The 16,932-nt window shown below is 39.8% G+C and overlaps 1 protein-coding gene across 2 annotated transcripts in view; it reads right to left on the minus strand.

Moving 5' to 3' along the window:
• Positions 1–16,932, minus strand: part of msi2a (musashi RNA-binding protein 2a) — a 225,030-nt gene that overhangs the window by 126,689 nt on the left and 81,409 nt on the right. The gene's annotated exons all lie outside the window — the stretch shown is intronic.

The following is a 16,932-nucleotide window of genomic DNA, read 5'->3' on the forward strand; positions in this document are numbered from 1 at the left end:
CATTCAGCACGATTCTCTGTGCAAGCGTGATTGACATAACGTGAGGTCGTATTTATTTTTTAACTTGCGAAAATTTTGGACGCGAATTTCGTGTTTGGTGGGCAAATTAAAAAAATAACAATAATTATTCCTAGAAAACCCCAGTGATACCACTTCGGATTTCTTCAAACTTGCGTTAATCTCAGATGAAAGAATATGCTGGAATATTGTGATGATTTTCTCCTGTGTGGATCATGTGTAGTTATTGTTAGAGGTGCGTGTTGAAGGATTGATCTGATGCTGTAAGGAAATGATAAGCTTGGATGGGTTTTCATATGGTCTGAATCGTGGATGTCTGATCAAATGCAATATGAGCCTGTCTCTCTCTCTCTCTCTCTCTCTCTCTCTCTCTCTTACTTTCAGAGGGAGTCGTTTGCTTCTCGGCATGTTATCCAAACAGAAGTCCTTGGCGCCTGCTGTAATGGCGATGCTAACATGTTTGCTGTTGGATTCCACTGAGCCGTATTATTATGAACTTGCATTGAGCACACAACCTCAAACACACACAACTTCATGCTCCTAAAACACACATACAAATCTAAAACACACACTGAGATACGCCTGGAACTCCATGGAGACAGGTAGAAGAGTTTAATTTTCTTTCTTGCTCTTTCTCACATTAAAACCTTTTTCCGCCGCTATGCTTTCTGAAGCCTGAACGCTCCTCTGGGGGTTTGTGCTTCTCCGTCTCAGGTCACCGGGCCACTGTTCTCGTCTCGTTTTCTTCCTCTCCGCTTTTCTCTGACAATTTATGCAGCATTTGCTTAATGGTTCAGATTAATCTGCGAGGAACTTCAGAGCGCAGAGCATTCTCTTTGAAAGCCACCCCGTCTGATAGCAGGTTAACAGAAGTGGGCCAGATATAAACGAATCTCACACGCCTTTTGAGACGACGAGTTCTCTTTATGAAGAAACGAAACCAACAGAGAGCTTAGAAATGTTCTGCTTTGGTCTTTAATTCACCTTTAAATGTCTGGAAAGCGTTCAAACCTGCTGAGCTTAGATGTTCTGAGACATCTAATTACATACAGTAGGAACGCGTGAATAAATAACAAAAATCCGTTTTTATTGAATGTTATATGCTATCATGTTTTAGTGGTGCAAAGAATAATGTTACGTTATGTTATGCATGACATATGTATTATGTATTACGCCCCCCAAAGATAGTTTAAAGTCATAGCTAGACAATACAAAACGTAACTTTACTAAGAAATATGTTGATTAAACAGAATTTATTACACAAAAAAAAGTCCCACCCTTTCAAAATCATGATGTAGATTTTAGATGTGGTGTCAATATCGAACCAATTCAAGCCCGATTCAGACCCTGACAAGCTCAGTTCTGGCAACTTTTGGGCAACTTTTTCAAACTAAACTTTCTATTCAGAATCTTATTAGCATCTATTTCGGCGTCTCGCGCTCGTCATCCACTCAAAACGTAACGTCAACCGACTATTTGGCCGGCTCGCAAACTTGTAAACGAGTGTGTGCGGCGTCCCTGTTGTTTTGTTTACGGTCTAGCTAGATCCGCTTACGCCTTTGGTCGACGAAGCAACAAAACGTCCTCGCGCGGCGGCGGCGCAAGCCATTGAAATGAATGGGTTTCATAGCATAGCACAGCGCCGGCCGCGTCCTGTTGCAAAAGCATGTGAAAGACAAAGTTTGCTAGGCCAAAAACATAGATATGTATATAAAGGCTAGATGTGTTACGGCGGAGTTTCCATCGTCATCACCGGCAGCCATCTTGTCACAGACAAGCTGATGTAAGATGAGTGAGCACGAACACAAATACTCTTATCTCGTGGAAATCTTGATGGATTTACAAACGGTTTGGTTTCTTACAAACGTTATTTACGTGGCTATAATTATCTGGATGATTATTTATTTATACAGTTTTTATTCATAAGTAAAAACTACATCTCTGACGTTTATAACAAAACAAACCGTTTGAAAATTGAGCAAGTTATGGTCATTTAAATAGTACATGTACCACTAACACAATGTTACGAGTGAGCGAGATGCCTGTGACAAGATGGCCGCCAGGTGCAGACGTCGACCTCCAAATTTGGCCAGCAGCGTGGACGACATATCTAGCATTTATATAGATATCTATGGGCCAAAAAGACTGTTAAACGCGCGATAAAAAAATGACGCCGTTAAAATGGGTTTGCGTTAACGCTGTTAATAACACGTTTAACTGATAAACACATACGAAAATTTCAGACTCATCAAGGCTCATACCAAACCATGTCGTTCTTTTGCAGAGAAATATATGGACCGCCACGTTTTGAAAATGAGCCGAGATCTAAACTCCAACTCAAACAAAGAGAGAGAGTGAGAAGGAAGATTAGCGTGACATGAGATTCTTTAATGAAAAATAAGCCGTACAGTCCCGGTCGAAGGGGACTAATGGCTTTTATTGATCAGCGGCACATATTTCCTCTCTCATCTCCATTCGTAGCTGACAACAGTTTAATTCAACTCAATTAAAACAACCACTCTGGATTTCTCTAACGCCACTGAACCGGCTCCACCCCGCATCTGGCTGAGCTCCACATCATTACCTCCTCTCCAGTCCAGCGACACCCGATGAGGACACGGGTGAGACACACAGGTCAGATCTGCACGTCAAATTCTTTTGAAATCAAAATAAGGGAGAATATTTAGTGCTATCCATGTCCATTAGGGGTGTCACGATTCTACAAATCCTCGATTCGATTACATTTTCGATTTGATTCTCGATTTTTATCAATCGGCCAATCAGGAAGCTCTCTGCCTTACATGCGCTTCATGAGGCACACACTCAAGGTGCTCTCTCGCGCAACGCAGTTTGGAGCGCAGTTTTTTCTGTCTCGCACGCTCTAGATCCCGGACGATTTTAGCTAATTCGCGTGCATCAGGGAGCCGCTAACAATATGCAGGAGGTCCCGGAACTTCCACGAGACTTGGGATGTCTGCAAACTGGGGCTTTTTTGAAGCGCGAACATTGTCAATATAACACCGTGTCCTAACTACACGCGACGCGATAAAATTCCAGCGACAGCAAGTGTGTTTGTCCACACTAGACGCGACGCGAGTGTGAGACGCCACACGTCAATTAAAAAATCACAGCCATTCCAGAACAGCGTGTGGGCGGAGTCTCTCTGTGAAAGCGCACTCGCATTGTAAAGGGGTACGGACATAATCGAATCAAGAAATAACATAATATTAACAAAATATACTCATTGACTAATTTTGTTATGAAGTACAGTTGTATGTTCATTTTGAACGCTATATTATATGCTTTCAAAATCTGAGGTAAATTATCCGTATCGCTTGTGGCACAATGACCTATTTTTAACTAAAAATAAATAATGTGTACTCATAACCAGTGTAATTTCTTCATTCTGTCAGCCGCGACGTCGCAGAAATAGGAACCGTTTCTAAATTAGAAACTTCGCGTGTCGCCGTCGCGTCTGGTTAGGACAAAAACTCTGATTAACATAGAAAAGATACCTTTTATCGCGTGTCGCGGCGTCGCGGCGCGTGTAGTTAGGACACGGTGTTACTCACTGGAAATCCCAATAACTTCCAATGAAAGAGGAGTGGTTTCAAGTTCTGTCGATGGGTCTCCTGCATCTTGCTATCGTTTGAATGGCTGTAGCCAAGTTAACACTTCAACACGCGTTTTTTTTTCCGCTTGGCAAGCCGAACGGACGCGACACGGGGGCGTGGCAGCATCGACGATTCCATTTTTTTAAGTCCGAGATTGTGAATAAATTTCGATCCCTTAACGTCCATTATTTTAAATTATACTAGTAAGTAGTACAAGTAAAATTGTTAAATTTTTTGGCAATGTTTTTTCAGCTTTGCCATCACAGGAATGCATTAGTCAACGCTACGCATTCTGAGCTATCCGCATGTATCCACGTGTATGCGTGTATGTCTACGCCATTAACGTCCAAGTGATTCCGCGTGTCTGTACACACCTTCAAATGTTCGCGCGAAACGAAGCAAAATGTAGATCTACATCTGGGGAGCGATCTTTTTTTCTTTTCTAGGATGGTAAAGGAACGCTCATAAATGCCATTAACCCCAGTGACGGTTAGGTTTAGGGACGGGGTTGAGGTAAGTCATATATTTATATATACAGTAATAACGTTAAGTCAACGGCGTTCATAAACACACGTCTTGATAGCACGCCAAAAATGGAAATACGAATTGGCGTGTCATACACACGCTACTTCATGAGATCAGTCTGCATTAGTAGAAAACCGTTATTTTAAATATTTCACAATTTTACAGTATTTTACCTTTTAATAGTAGTGTATTTAAAAAAAAAAAACCCTAGTTCAAATTATGTTGCTCAAACTACCCAAGAGGCCAAACTGTGTCAGTGTCCATGAACTCTCTGAAACTTTTTATGCAGGTTCCTAAATAATGGTAAAGACGTTTTCCTCATGGGAACCACAAGGCTGACCCCTAAAAAGATAACACACGGCGCCTCAGTACTAGAGCCAGGCCGATATATCGCCAGACCGATATTATCGGCCGATATTAGGCATTTTCCAAACTATCGGTATCGGCAGTTATAATGGCCGATAAATGAATATTTCAAAAATAAAATAAAAAATGGACGAAACACGCTTGAACCATGTCACGAGTGTTGGAGTTGTATAGTTTGTCCACCAGAGGGCGCTCTACACTCGTTGAGTTGGTCACGATACATACATTGCTTGAATAACAATTAAAAGATCATCCCCATCAGTTCTCTTAACTCAAATAAGCAGGACAACATTTGTGACTATCATGTCCAGTTTAAATAAAATATCGTCCGATATATCGGAATATCGGATTTTAAAACTCAAAAATATTTGTATCGGCCTTCAAAATCCTTTATCGGTCGGGCTCTACTCAGTACAGCTGTCACATGGAAACAGCACTAAGAAGCTTCTTTAGGTCAAGGGGTCGAACTCCTATCTCACTCTCTTCCTCCGTCCATCAGGAAGCGATTCAGCCTCTCTTCTCATTTCCTGCGTCGGTTGAAAAGAGCCCAAGACCTTGGGCGGGTGGCCATCTGTTCTCGTGCACAGACTCCGAGGACATATGAAACTCCCACAGCTGTCTGGCCTGATTAAAGTACACAGAGATCAGATCCATACACACCATTCGTCTGCTCTGCGGCTCTGTTATACTGTGAAATATCAGATTCTGATGGGATCGGGCCTCTGCTGAGAGAGAAAAGACTCTTCGTCACACTTCCTTGTCACCCCAGAGAAGCGAGGCATTGTGGGACTGCTGACATGAACGCACCGAATCCATAATTCATGAGTCATGCTGAACAGGCCGGCAAACACGACAACCCACCGCTGAGCTGCGTTTCCCAGCGAGAACGTTTCCCCCGTCGGAAGCGAAGCATCGAGAGAATGGATGAATATAAGGACGCTTGTTGTAAACGTAAGATCTCTTCCTTGAGAAAATCACGCTGCTAAATGAAAGCGGACAGAGCGCAACTTACGACTTTTTCCCCCCTGCTCTTCTTTGCGATTGAACTTGTGAATCGAGAGCACCGAGACCAGAAAAACATTGCCAAAGAAAAAGACTTTCATCTTCTGACAGAAACCACGTTGTATCATCAGCACACGGTAATTGCACAAAGCCTCCCTCTCTTTTCTTTGACGCTCAGGATCTGATCCACAGCTTTACCTCAGTACACTACGGTTATTACCAGCAAAGTCTGGCGCCTCCATGAAGGATATGAGCAAGTCCGGCCTCAAACACAGCTGAGGAGACAGGAGGCGTCAGCTGCAAACCATAAATAATCCGCTGAGATCAATGTCATGCTTTAATCCAGATCTTCTCCACTGAGGTCTGATCTTCACCTGACATTGTTAACACTGAGAATATCAAGACAGAAACTACACAAAAACTGTGTATTGTCAGGATCTCACTGTCTGTTGCATCACCTACTAGACGACATGTCTGTAGCCCACCGATGCTCACAGTTGCACACAGAATGAGCTGGATGAATTTGCCAGTTTCAGTTAGGGCTGGGATGTAAGGTGTGGAAGCTTGTTTCCGCCACAGAATGAGAAATAAAAAAGGTAATTGCAAAATTTTTGTCTCACAATTCTGACTTTATTTCTCAGAATTGTGTTATAAAGTTAGAATTGCGAGATATAGAGTCAGAATTGCGAGATATAAAGTCAGAATTGTGAGATATAAAGTCAGAATTGCGAGATATAGAGTCAGAATTGCGAAATATAAAGTCAGAATTGTGAGATATAAAGTCAGAATTGCGAGATATAGAGTCAGAATTGCGAAATATAAAGTCAGAATTGTGAGATATAAAGTCAGAATTGCGAGATATAGAGTCAGAATTGCGAGATATAAAGTCAGAATTGTGAGATATAAAGTCAGAATTGTGAGATATAAAGTCAGAATTGCGAGATATAGAGTCAGAATTGCGAGATATAAAGTCAGAATTGCGAGATATAAAGTCAGAATTGTGAGATATAAAGTCAGAATTGTGAGATATAAAGTCAGAATTGCGAGATATAGTCAGAATTGCGAAATATAAAGTCAGAATTGTGAGATATAAAGTCAGAATTGTGAGATATAAAGTCAGAATTGCGAAATATAAAGTCAGAATTGTGAGATATAAAGTCAGAATTGTGAGATATAAACTATTCTGAGGGGAATAAAGTTTGTCTTTTTCCCCTTAGAATTGACCTGATAACTCGCAAGTGCGAGTTTATATCTCACAATTCTGAGAAATAAAGTCAGAAATGCGAGATGTAAACTTGCAATTGTGAGAAAAAAAAGTCAGAATTCAGAGATAAAAAGTCTCAATTCTGTCTTTTTTTCTTACAATTGTGACTTTATTTCTCAGAATTGCGACTTTATTTCTCAGAATTGCAACTTTATATCTCACAATTGCGACTTTATATCTCACAATTGCGACTTTATTTCTCAGAATTGCAACTTTATTTCTCACAATTGCGACTTTATTTCTCAGAATTGCAACTTTATATCTCACAATTCTGACTTTATATCTCACAATTGCGACTTTATTTTATTCAGTGGCGGAAACAAGCTTCCATAGTCAGGCTATTTAAAAGAAAATATAGGGGGATAAATACTGATTTATTGCTCTGAAATTATCCATTTCCATTGCTCTGAAATTGGTAATTTTTAGGGGTTCAAGCACGAAGTGCTGAAACCCTATTGTAATTGTATTGATTTTTAGGGGTTCAAGCACGAAGTGCTGAAACCCTATTGTAATTGTATTGATTTTTATTATTATTATTATTATTATTCTCCCCTAAAACGCATCGTGCAGCCCAAACCGTAAGGGCTAGAGCTCTGAAACTTTGTCAGATGGTAGTACAAAAATCGAGGAGAGGTTATCAAATTATGAGCCCGATTGGCCCATAGGTGGCGCTATAGCGACCAATTGCGCGAAACGGCTCATAACTCCTAGACCGTAAGTCGTACACTCAAGTGTCTTATATCATTGGAAAGCTGGTCACCTGACGAAAAAAACGTATATCTCCGATTTCATTTCCGGTATGGAAATTTTTCCGCCATTTTGAATTTTGTTGAAAAACTACTTTTGCGAACTAGTCCCTGGTTTTTTGCCCGATCGGAACCAAACCAGTGCAGAAATGTTCTCTGGAGTCTGAAGATCAATAATTATCAAAAAAATGTTGAAATTTCTATTTCCGGTCGCTAGGGGAAGCAAAATAAACGTTGTGGGAGGAGCCTATTTTACTAAATTGGCTATAACTCAAGAAGTAAATGAGATATCTTCACCAAACTCGGTACACATGTGTACGAGTTCAATTTGAGGTCACAGTAAAAAAATAGCGACGATTGAACACTAGGTGGCGCTATAATATGAAAAAAACATAAAAAGGGCTATGACCACATGACCGTTAGTCCGATTGACTTGAAAATTGGTATGCAGTGTCTTGGACCAAGGCCCCATGTATATCTATGAGGACATTGGCGTATCTAAAAAAACATGGCCGCCATCGGCCAATGAAGTTTGTGCATCTATGAAACAAGGTTAACGAAGGCCGATCAGAACGAAACTCGTTGGGCATGTTTGACTCATGGCCCTAGAGGTCTGTAAGAATTTTGAAAGAAATCGGCCACTAGTTGGCGCTAACGAGTTTTATGGCTCTGTTATCACGTGGTGTTGCACACACCCCCACAATATGTATATCAATTGATAGATCTCCTCACGCTGAACAACTTTGCCTCAAGAACAATTGCTGTCAATCAAATCGTTCGTTAAATATTCACGAATATGTTAAAAACGTACTTTTGCGAACTAGTCCCTGGTTTTTTGCCGGATCGGAACCAGACCAGTCTAGGACAATTCTTTGGACACTCTAGATCAATAATTATCAAAAAAAAGTTGAACTGTGTCATTTGTTTTGCTATAACAGGGTCATTAATAAAAGGGGGTATGACAAAATGCACCCAAAAGCCTATAAATCCTAAAGGAAAAGTCAGAACTTCACAAAAATTGATGAGCACATGTGTCATAACTTATTCAACAAGCATGCAAAGTTTCATGGAGATCGGACTATAGGTGGCGCTATAACTGTTAAAAATGTTAAAAACAATGTATTCCCTATGGTAAATTGCCATTATTGAAACTTAAACCTTAATGTCTTTTGATGCTTTTGTGCTTAAAGGCCTTAACGGCCTAAACTGCTTGAACCCCGCTAAATGCTGCTTGCAGCTTTAATTAGGGGTTCAAGCACGAAGTGCTGAAACCCTATTGTAATTGTATTGATTTTTATTATTATTATTATTATTATTCTCCCCTAAAACGCATCGTGCAGCCCAAACCGTAAGGGCTAGAGCTCTGAAACTTTGTCAGATGGTAGTACAAAAATCGAGGAGAGGTTATCAAATTATGAGCCCGATTGGCCCATAGGTGGCGCTATAGCGACCAATTGCGCGAAACGGCTCATAACTCCTAGACCGTAAGTCGTACACTCAAGTGTCTTATATCATTGGAAAGCTGGTCACCTGACGAAAAAAACGTATATCTCCGATTTCATTTCCGGTATGGAAATTTTTCCGCCATTTTGAATTTTGTCGAAAAACTACTTTTGCGAACTAGTCCCTGGTTTTTTGCCCGATCGGAACCAAACCAGTGCAGAAATGTTCTCTGGAGTCTGAAGATCAATAATTATCAAAAAAATGTTGAAATTTCTATTTCCGGTCGCTAGGGGAAGCAAAATAAACGTTGTGGGAGGAGCCTATTTTACTAAATTGGCTATAACTCAAGAAGTAAATGAGATATCTTCACCAAACTCGGTACACATGTGTACGAGTTCAATTTGAGGTCACAGTAAAAAAATAGCGACGATTGAACACTAGGTGGCGCTATAACATGAAAAAAACATAAAAAGGGCTATGACCACATGACCGTTAGTCCGATTGACTTGAAAATTGGTATGCAGTGTCTTGGACCAAGGCCCCATGTATATCTATGAGGACATTGGCGTATGTAAAAAAACATGGCCGCCATCGGCCAATGAAGTTTGAGCACCTGTGAGACAAGGTTAACGGAGGCCCATCGGAACGAAACTCGATGGGCATGTTCGACTCATGGCCCTAGAGGTCTGTAAGAATTTTAAAAGAAATCGGCCACTAGTTGGCGCTAACGAGTTTTATGGCTCTGTTATCACGTGGTGTTGCACACACCCCCACAATATGTATATCAGTTGATAGATCTCCTCATGCTGAACAACTTTGCCTCAAGAACCATTGCTGTCAATCAAATCGTTCGTTAAATATTCACGAATATGTTAAAAACCTACTTTTGCGAACTAGTCCCTGGTTTTTTGCCCGATCGGAACCAGACCAGTCTGGGACAATTCTTTGGACTCTCTAGATCAATAATTATCCAAAAAAGTTGAACTTTATCATTTGTTTTGCTATAACAGGGTCATTTAAAAAAGGGGGCATGACAAAATGCACCCAAAAGCCTATAAATCCTAAAGGAAAAGTCAGAACTTCACAAAAATTGATGAGCACATGTGTCATAACGTATTCAACAAGCATGCAAAGTTTCATGGAGATCGGACTATAGATGGCGCTATAATTGTTAAAAATGTTAAAAACAATGTATACCCTATAGTAAATTGCCATTATTGAAACTTAAAACTTAATGTCTTTTGATGCTTTTGTGCTTAAAGGCCTTAAAGGCCTAAACTGCTTGAACCCCGCTAAATGCTGCTTGCAGCTTTAATTATTATTAGGGGTTCAAGCACGAAGTGCTGAAACCCTATTGTAATTGTATTGATTTTTAGGGGTTCAAGCACGAAGTGCTGAAACCCTATTGTAATTGTATTGATTTTTATTAGGGGTTCAAGCACGAAGTGCTGAAACCCTATTGTAATTGTATTGATTTTTATTAGGGGTTCAAGCACGAAGTGCTGAAACCCTATTGTAATTGTATTGATTTTTATTATTATTATTATTATTATTCTCCCCTAAAACGCATCGTGCAGCCCAAACCGTAAGGGCTAGAGCTCTGAAACTTTGTCAGATGGTAGTACAAAAATCGAGGAGAGGTTATCAAATTATGAGCCCGATTGGCCCATAGGTGGCGCTATAGCGACCAATTGTGCGAAACGGCTCATAACTCCTAGACCGTAAGTCGTACACTCAAGTGTCTTATATCATTAGAAAGCTGGTCACCTGACGAAAAAAACGTATATCTCCGATTTCATTTCGGGTATGGAAATTTTTCCGCCATTTTGAATTTTGTCGAAAAACTACTTTTGCGAACTAGTCCCTGGTTTTTTGCCCGATCGGAACCAAACCAGTGCAGAAATGTTCTCTGGAGTCTGAAGATCAATAATTATCAAAAAAATTTTGAAATTTCTATTTCCGGTCGCTAGGGGAAGCAAAATAAACGTTGTGGGAGGAGCCTATTTTACTAAATTGGCTATAACTCAAGAAGTAAATGAGATATCTTCACCAAACTCGGTACACATGTGTACGAGTTCAATTTGAGGTCACAGTAAAAAAATAGCGACGATTGAACACTAGGTGGCGCTATAATATGAAAAAAACATAAAAAGGGCTATGACCACATGACCGTTAGTCCGATTGACTTGAAAATTGGTATGCAGTGTCTTGGACCAAGGCCCCATGTATATCTATGAGGACATTGGCGTATCTAAAAAAACATGGCCGCCATCGGCCAATGAAGTTTGTGCATCTATGAAACAAGGTTAACGAAGGCCGATCAGAACGAAACTCGTTGGGCATGTTTGACTCATGGCCCTAGAGGTCTGTAAGAATTTTGAAAGAAATCGGCCACTAGTTGGCGCTAACGAGTTTTATGGCTCTGTTATCACGTGGTGTTGCACACACCCCCACAATATGTATATTAATTGTTAGATCTCCTCAAGCTGAACAACTTTGCCTCAAGAACAATTGCTGTCAATCAAATCGTTCGTTAAATATTCACGAATATGTTAAAAACGTACTTTTACGAACTAGTCCCTGGTTTTTTGCCGGATCGGAACCAGACCAGTCTAGGACAATTCTTTGGACACTCTAGATCAATAATTATCAAAAAAAAGTTGAACTGTGTCATTTGTTTTGCTATAACAGGGTCATTAATAAAAGGGGGCATGACAAAATGCACCCAAAAGCCTATAAATCCTAAAGGAAAAGTCAGAACTTCACAAAAATTGATGAGCACATGTGTCATAACTTATTCAACAAGCATGCAAAGTTTCATGGAGATCGGACTATAGGTGGCGCTATAACTGTTAAAAATGTTAAAAACAATGTATTCCCTATGGTAAATTGCCATTATTGAAACTTAAACCTTAATGTCTTTTGATGTTTTTGTGCTTAAAGGCCTTAAAGGCCTAAACTGCTTGAACCCCGCTAAATGCTGCTTGCAGCTTTAATTATTATTATTATTATTATTCTCCCCTAAAACGCATCGTGCAGCCCAAACCGTAAGTGCTGGAGCTCTGAAACTTTGTCAGATGGTAGTACAAAAATCGAGGAGAGGTTATCAAATTATGAGCCCGATTGGCCCATAGGTGGCGCTATAGCGACCAATTGCGCGAAACGGCTCATAACTCCTAGACCGTAAGTCGTACACTCAAGTGTCTTATATCATTGGAAAGCTGGTCACCTGACGAAAAAAACGTATATCTCCGATTTCATTTCCGGTATGGAAATTTTTCCGCCATTTTGAATTTTGTCGAAAAACTACTTTTGCGAACTAGTCCCTGGTTTTTTGCCCGATCGGAACCAAACCAGTGCAGAAATGTTCTCTGGAGTCTGAAGATCAATAATTATCAAAAAAATGTTGAAATTTCTATTTCCGGTCGCTAGGGGAAGCAAAATAAACGTTGTGGGAGGAGCCTATTTTACTAAATTGGCTATAACTCAAGAAGTAAATGAGATATCTTCACCAAACTCGGTACACATGTGTACGAGTTCAATTTGAGGTGACAGTAAAAAAATAGCGACGATTGAACACTAGGTGGCGCTATAACATGAAAAAAACATAAAAAGGGCTATGACCACATGACCGTTAGTCCGATTGACTTGAAAATTGGTATGCAGTGTCTTGGACCAAGGCCCCATGTATATCTATGAGGACATTGGCGTATGTAAAAAAACATGGCCGCCATCGGCCAATGAAGTTTGAGCACCTGTGAGACAAGGTTAACGGAGGCCCATCGGAACGAAACTCGATGGGCATGTTCGACTCATGGCCCTAGAGGTCTGTAAGAATTTTGAAAAAAATCGGCCACTAGTTGGCGCTAACGAGTTTTATGGCTCTGTTATCACGTGGTGTTGCACACACCCCCACAATATGTATATCAATTGATAGATCTCCTCATGCTGAACAACTTTGCCTCAAGAACCATTGCTGTCAATCAAATCGTTCGTTAAAAATTCACGAATATGTTAAAAACGTACTTTTGCGAACTAGTCCCTGGTTTTTTGCCCGATCGGAACCAGACCAGTCTGGGACAATTCTTTGGACTCTCTAGATCAATAATTATCAAAAAAAGTTGAACTTTGTCATTTGTTTTGCTATAACAGGGTCATTTAAAAAAGGGGGCATGACAAAATGCACCCAAAAGCCTGAAAAATCCTAAAGGAAAAGTCAGAACTTCACAAAAATTGATGAGCATATGTGTCATAACGTATTCAACAAGCATGAAAAGTTTCATGGAGATCGGACTATAGGTGGCGCTATAATTGTTAAAAATATTAAAAACAATGTATACCCTATAGTAAATTGCCATTATTAAAACTTAAAACTTAATGTCTTTTGATGCTTTTGTGCTTAAAGGCCTTAAAGGCCTAAACTGCTTGAACCCCGCTAAATGCTGCTTGCAGCTTTAATTATTATTATTATTATTATTATTCTCCCCTAAAACGCATCGTGCAGCCCAAACCGTAAGGGCTAGAGCTCTGAAACTTTGTCAGATGGTAGTACAAAAATCGAGGAGAGGTTATCAAATTATGAGCCCGATTGGCCCATAGGTGGCGCTATAGCGACCAATTGCGCGAAACGGCTCATAACTCCTAGACCGTAAGTCGTACACTCAAGTGTCTTATATCATTGGAAAGCTGGTCACCTGACGAAAAAAACGTATATCTCCGATTTCATTTCCGGTATGGAAATTTTTCCGCCATTTTGAATTTTGTCGAAAAACTACTTTTGCGAACTAGTCCCTGGTTTTTTGCCCGATCGGAACCAAACCAGTGCAGGAATGTTCTCTGGAGTCTGAAGATCAATAATTATCAAAAAAATGTTGAAAAAGTCTCTTTGCGGTTGCTAGGGGGCGCAAAATAAATGTTGTGGGAGGAGCCTATTTTACTAAAATGGCTATAACTCGAGAAGTAATTGAGATATCCTCAACAAACTCGGTACACGTATGTATAAGTTCAATTTGAGGTCACAGTAAAAAAAATCGCCACGATGGAACACTAGGTGGCGCTATAAAACGAATAAAACTAAAAAAGGGCTCTGACCAGCTGACCGTTAGTCCGATTGACTTGAAAATTGGTATGCAGTGTCTTTGTCCAAGGCCCCATGTATGTGTATGAGGACATTGGTGTATCTCAAAAAACATGGCCGCCATCGGCCAATGAAGTTTGAGCACCTATAAAACAAGGTTAACGAAGGCCGATCGGAACGAAACTCGTTGGGCATGTTTGACTCATGCCCCTAGAGGTCTGTAAGAATTTTGAAAGAAATCGGCCACTAGTTGGCGCTAACGAGTTTTATGGCTCTGTTATCACGTGGTGTTGCACACACCCCCACAATATGTATATCAATTGATAGATCTCCTCACGCTGAACAACTTTGCCTCAAGAACCATTGCTGTCAATCAAATCGTTCGTTAAATATTCACGAATATGTTAAAAACGTACTTTTGCGAACTAGTCCCTGGTTTTTTGCCCGATCGGAACCAGACCAGTCTGGGACAATTCTTTGGACACTCTAGATCAATAATTATCAAAAAAAGTTGAATTTTGTCATTTGTTTTGCTATAACAGGGTCATTTAAAAAAGGGGGCATGACAAAATGCACCCAAAAGCCTATAAATCCTAAAGGAAAAGTCAGAACTTCACAAAAATTGATGAGCACATGTGTCATAACTTATTCAACAAGCATGCAAAGTTTCATGGAGATCGGACTATAGGTGGCGCTATAACTGTTAAAAATGTTAAAAACAATGTATTCCCTATGGTAAATTGCCATTATTGAAACTTAAACCTTAATGTCTTTTGATGCTTTTGTGCTTAAAGGCCTTAAAGGCCTAAACTGCTTGAACCCCGCTAAATGCTGCTTGCAGCTTTAATTAGGGGTTCAAGCACGAAGTGCTGAAACCCTATTGTAATTGTATTGATTTTTATTATTATTATTATTATTATTCTCCCCTAAAACGCATCGTGCAGCCCAAACCGTAAGGGCTAGAGCTCTGAAACTTTGTCAGATGGTAGTACAAAAATCGAGGAGAGGTTATCAAATTATGAGCCCGATTGGCCCATAGGTGGCGCTATAGCGACCAATTGCGCGAAACGGCTCATAACTCCTAGACCGTAAGTCGTACACTCAAGTGTCTTATATCATTGGAAAGCTGGTCACCTGACGAAAAAAACGTATATCTCCGATTTCATTTCCGGTATGGAAATTTTTCCGCCATTTTGAATTTTGTCGAAAAACTACTTTTGCGAACTAGTCCCTGGTTTTTTGCCCGATCGGAACCAAACCAGTGCAGGAATGTTCTCTGGAGTCTGAAGATCAATAATTATCAAAAAAATGTTGAAAAAGTCTCTTTGCGGTTGCTAGGGGGCGCAAAATAAATGTTGTGGGAGGAGCCTATTTTACTAAAATGGCTATAACTCGAGAAGTAATTGAGATATCCTCAACAAACTCGGTACACGTATGTATAAGTTCAATTTGAGGTCACAGTAAAAAAAATCGCCACGATGGAACACTAGGTGGCGCTATAAAACGAATAAAACTAAAAAAGGGCTCTGACCAGCTGACCGTTAGTCCGATTGACTTGAAAATTGGTATGCAGTGTCTTTGTCCAAGGCCCCATGTATGTGTATGAGGACATTGGTGTATCTCAAAAAACATGGCCGCCATCGGCCAATGAAGTTTGAGCACCTATAAAACAAGGTTAACGAAGGCCGATCGGAACGAAACTCGTTGGGCATGTTTGACTCATGCCCCTAGAGGTCTGTAAGAATTTTGAAAGAAATCGGCCACTAGTTGGCGCTAACGAGTTTTATGGCTCTGTTATCACGTGGTGTTGCACACACCCCCACAATATGTATATCAATTGATAGATCTCCTCATGCTGAACAACTTTGCCTCAAGAACCATTGCTGTCAATCAAATCGTTCGTTAAATATTCACGAATATGTTAAAAATGTACTTTTGCGAACTAGTCCCTGGTTTTTTGCCCGATCGGAACCAGACCAGTCTGGGACAATTCTTTGGACACTCTAGATCAATAATTATCAAAAAAAGTTGAATTTTGTCATTTGTTTTGCTATAACAGGGTCATTTAAAAAAGGGGGCATGACAAAATGCACCCAAAAGCCTATAAATCCTAAAGGAAAAGTCAGAACTTCACAAAAATTGATGAGCATATGTGTCATAACGTATTCAACAAGCATGCAAAGTTTCATGGAGATCGGACTATAGGTGGCGCTATAATTGTTAAAAATATTAAAAACAATGTATACCCTATAGTAAATTGCCATTATTGAAACTTAAAACTTAATGTCTTTTGATGCTTTTGTGCTTAAAGGCCTTAAAGGCCTAAACTGCTTGAACCCCGCTAAATGCTGCTTGCAGCTTTAATTTTAATTGCAAATGTTAATTTAAAAAGGAAAAACACTATAAATGTGTAATCACTAATCGAATGTTTCCGCGCATGTTTTCAACATATTACACTAACAAATGTAAGAATTAAAGTCCCCGTGAACTTGAAGTTGCAACTAGTTTTTGTTTTGACGTATTTGATGAATTGTTCACCACAAAATGATCAATTTAGGCAAACAAAGTAAGTATGGTCAATTTTGAATTCATGGGGACTTTACACTTTTAATTGACTTTTCAAATTTAATTTAATTTAAGTTAATTTAATTTTTTAATACATTTTTGTACACAATGTACAGTATATTTTTACCTAAACATTTTAAATGTATGAATTGCCCTTTTTTTGCATTGCAGCACTCTACATTATGGAAAATTAGGATCTCAGGAAAGCCTGGTTGAAGCTGTGTGAGAAAAGGGTACTAGAGTGTAAACACACACCACAGCCACTCCGCTACCATGGCAATTAGGGCTTTTAATAAGATGAGAATATTGATG

Source organism: Pimephales promelas, chromosome 23 (assembly GCF_988280905.1).
Source record: "Pimephales promelas chromosome 23, fPimPro1.hap1.1, whole genome shotgun sequence".
NCBI lineage: Eukaryota > Metazoa > Chordata > Actinopteri > Cypriniformes > Leuciscidae > Pimephales > Pimephales promelas.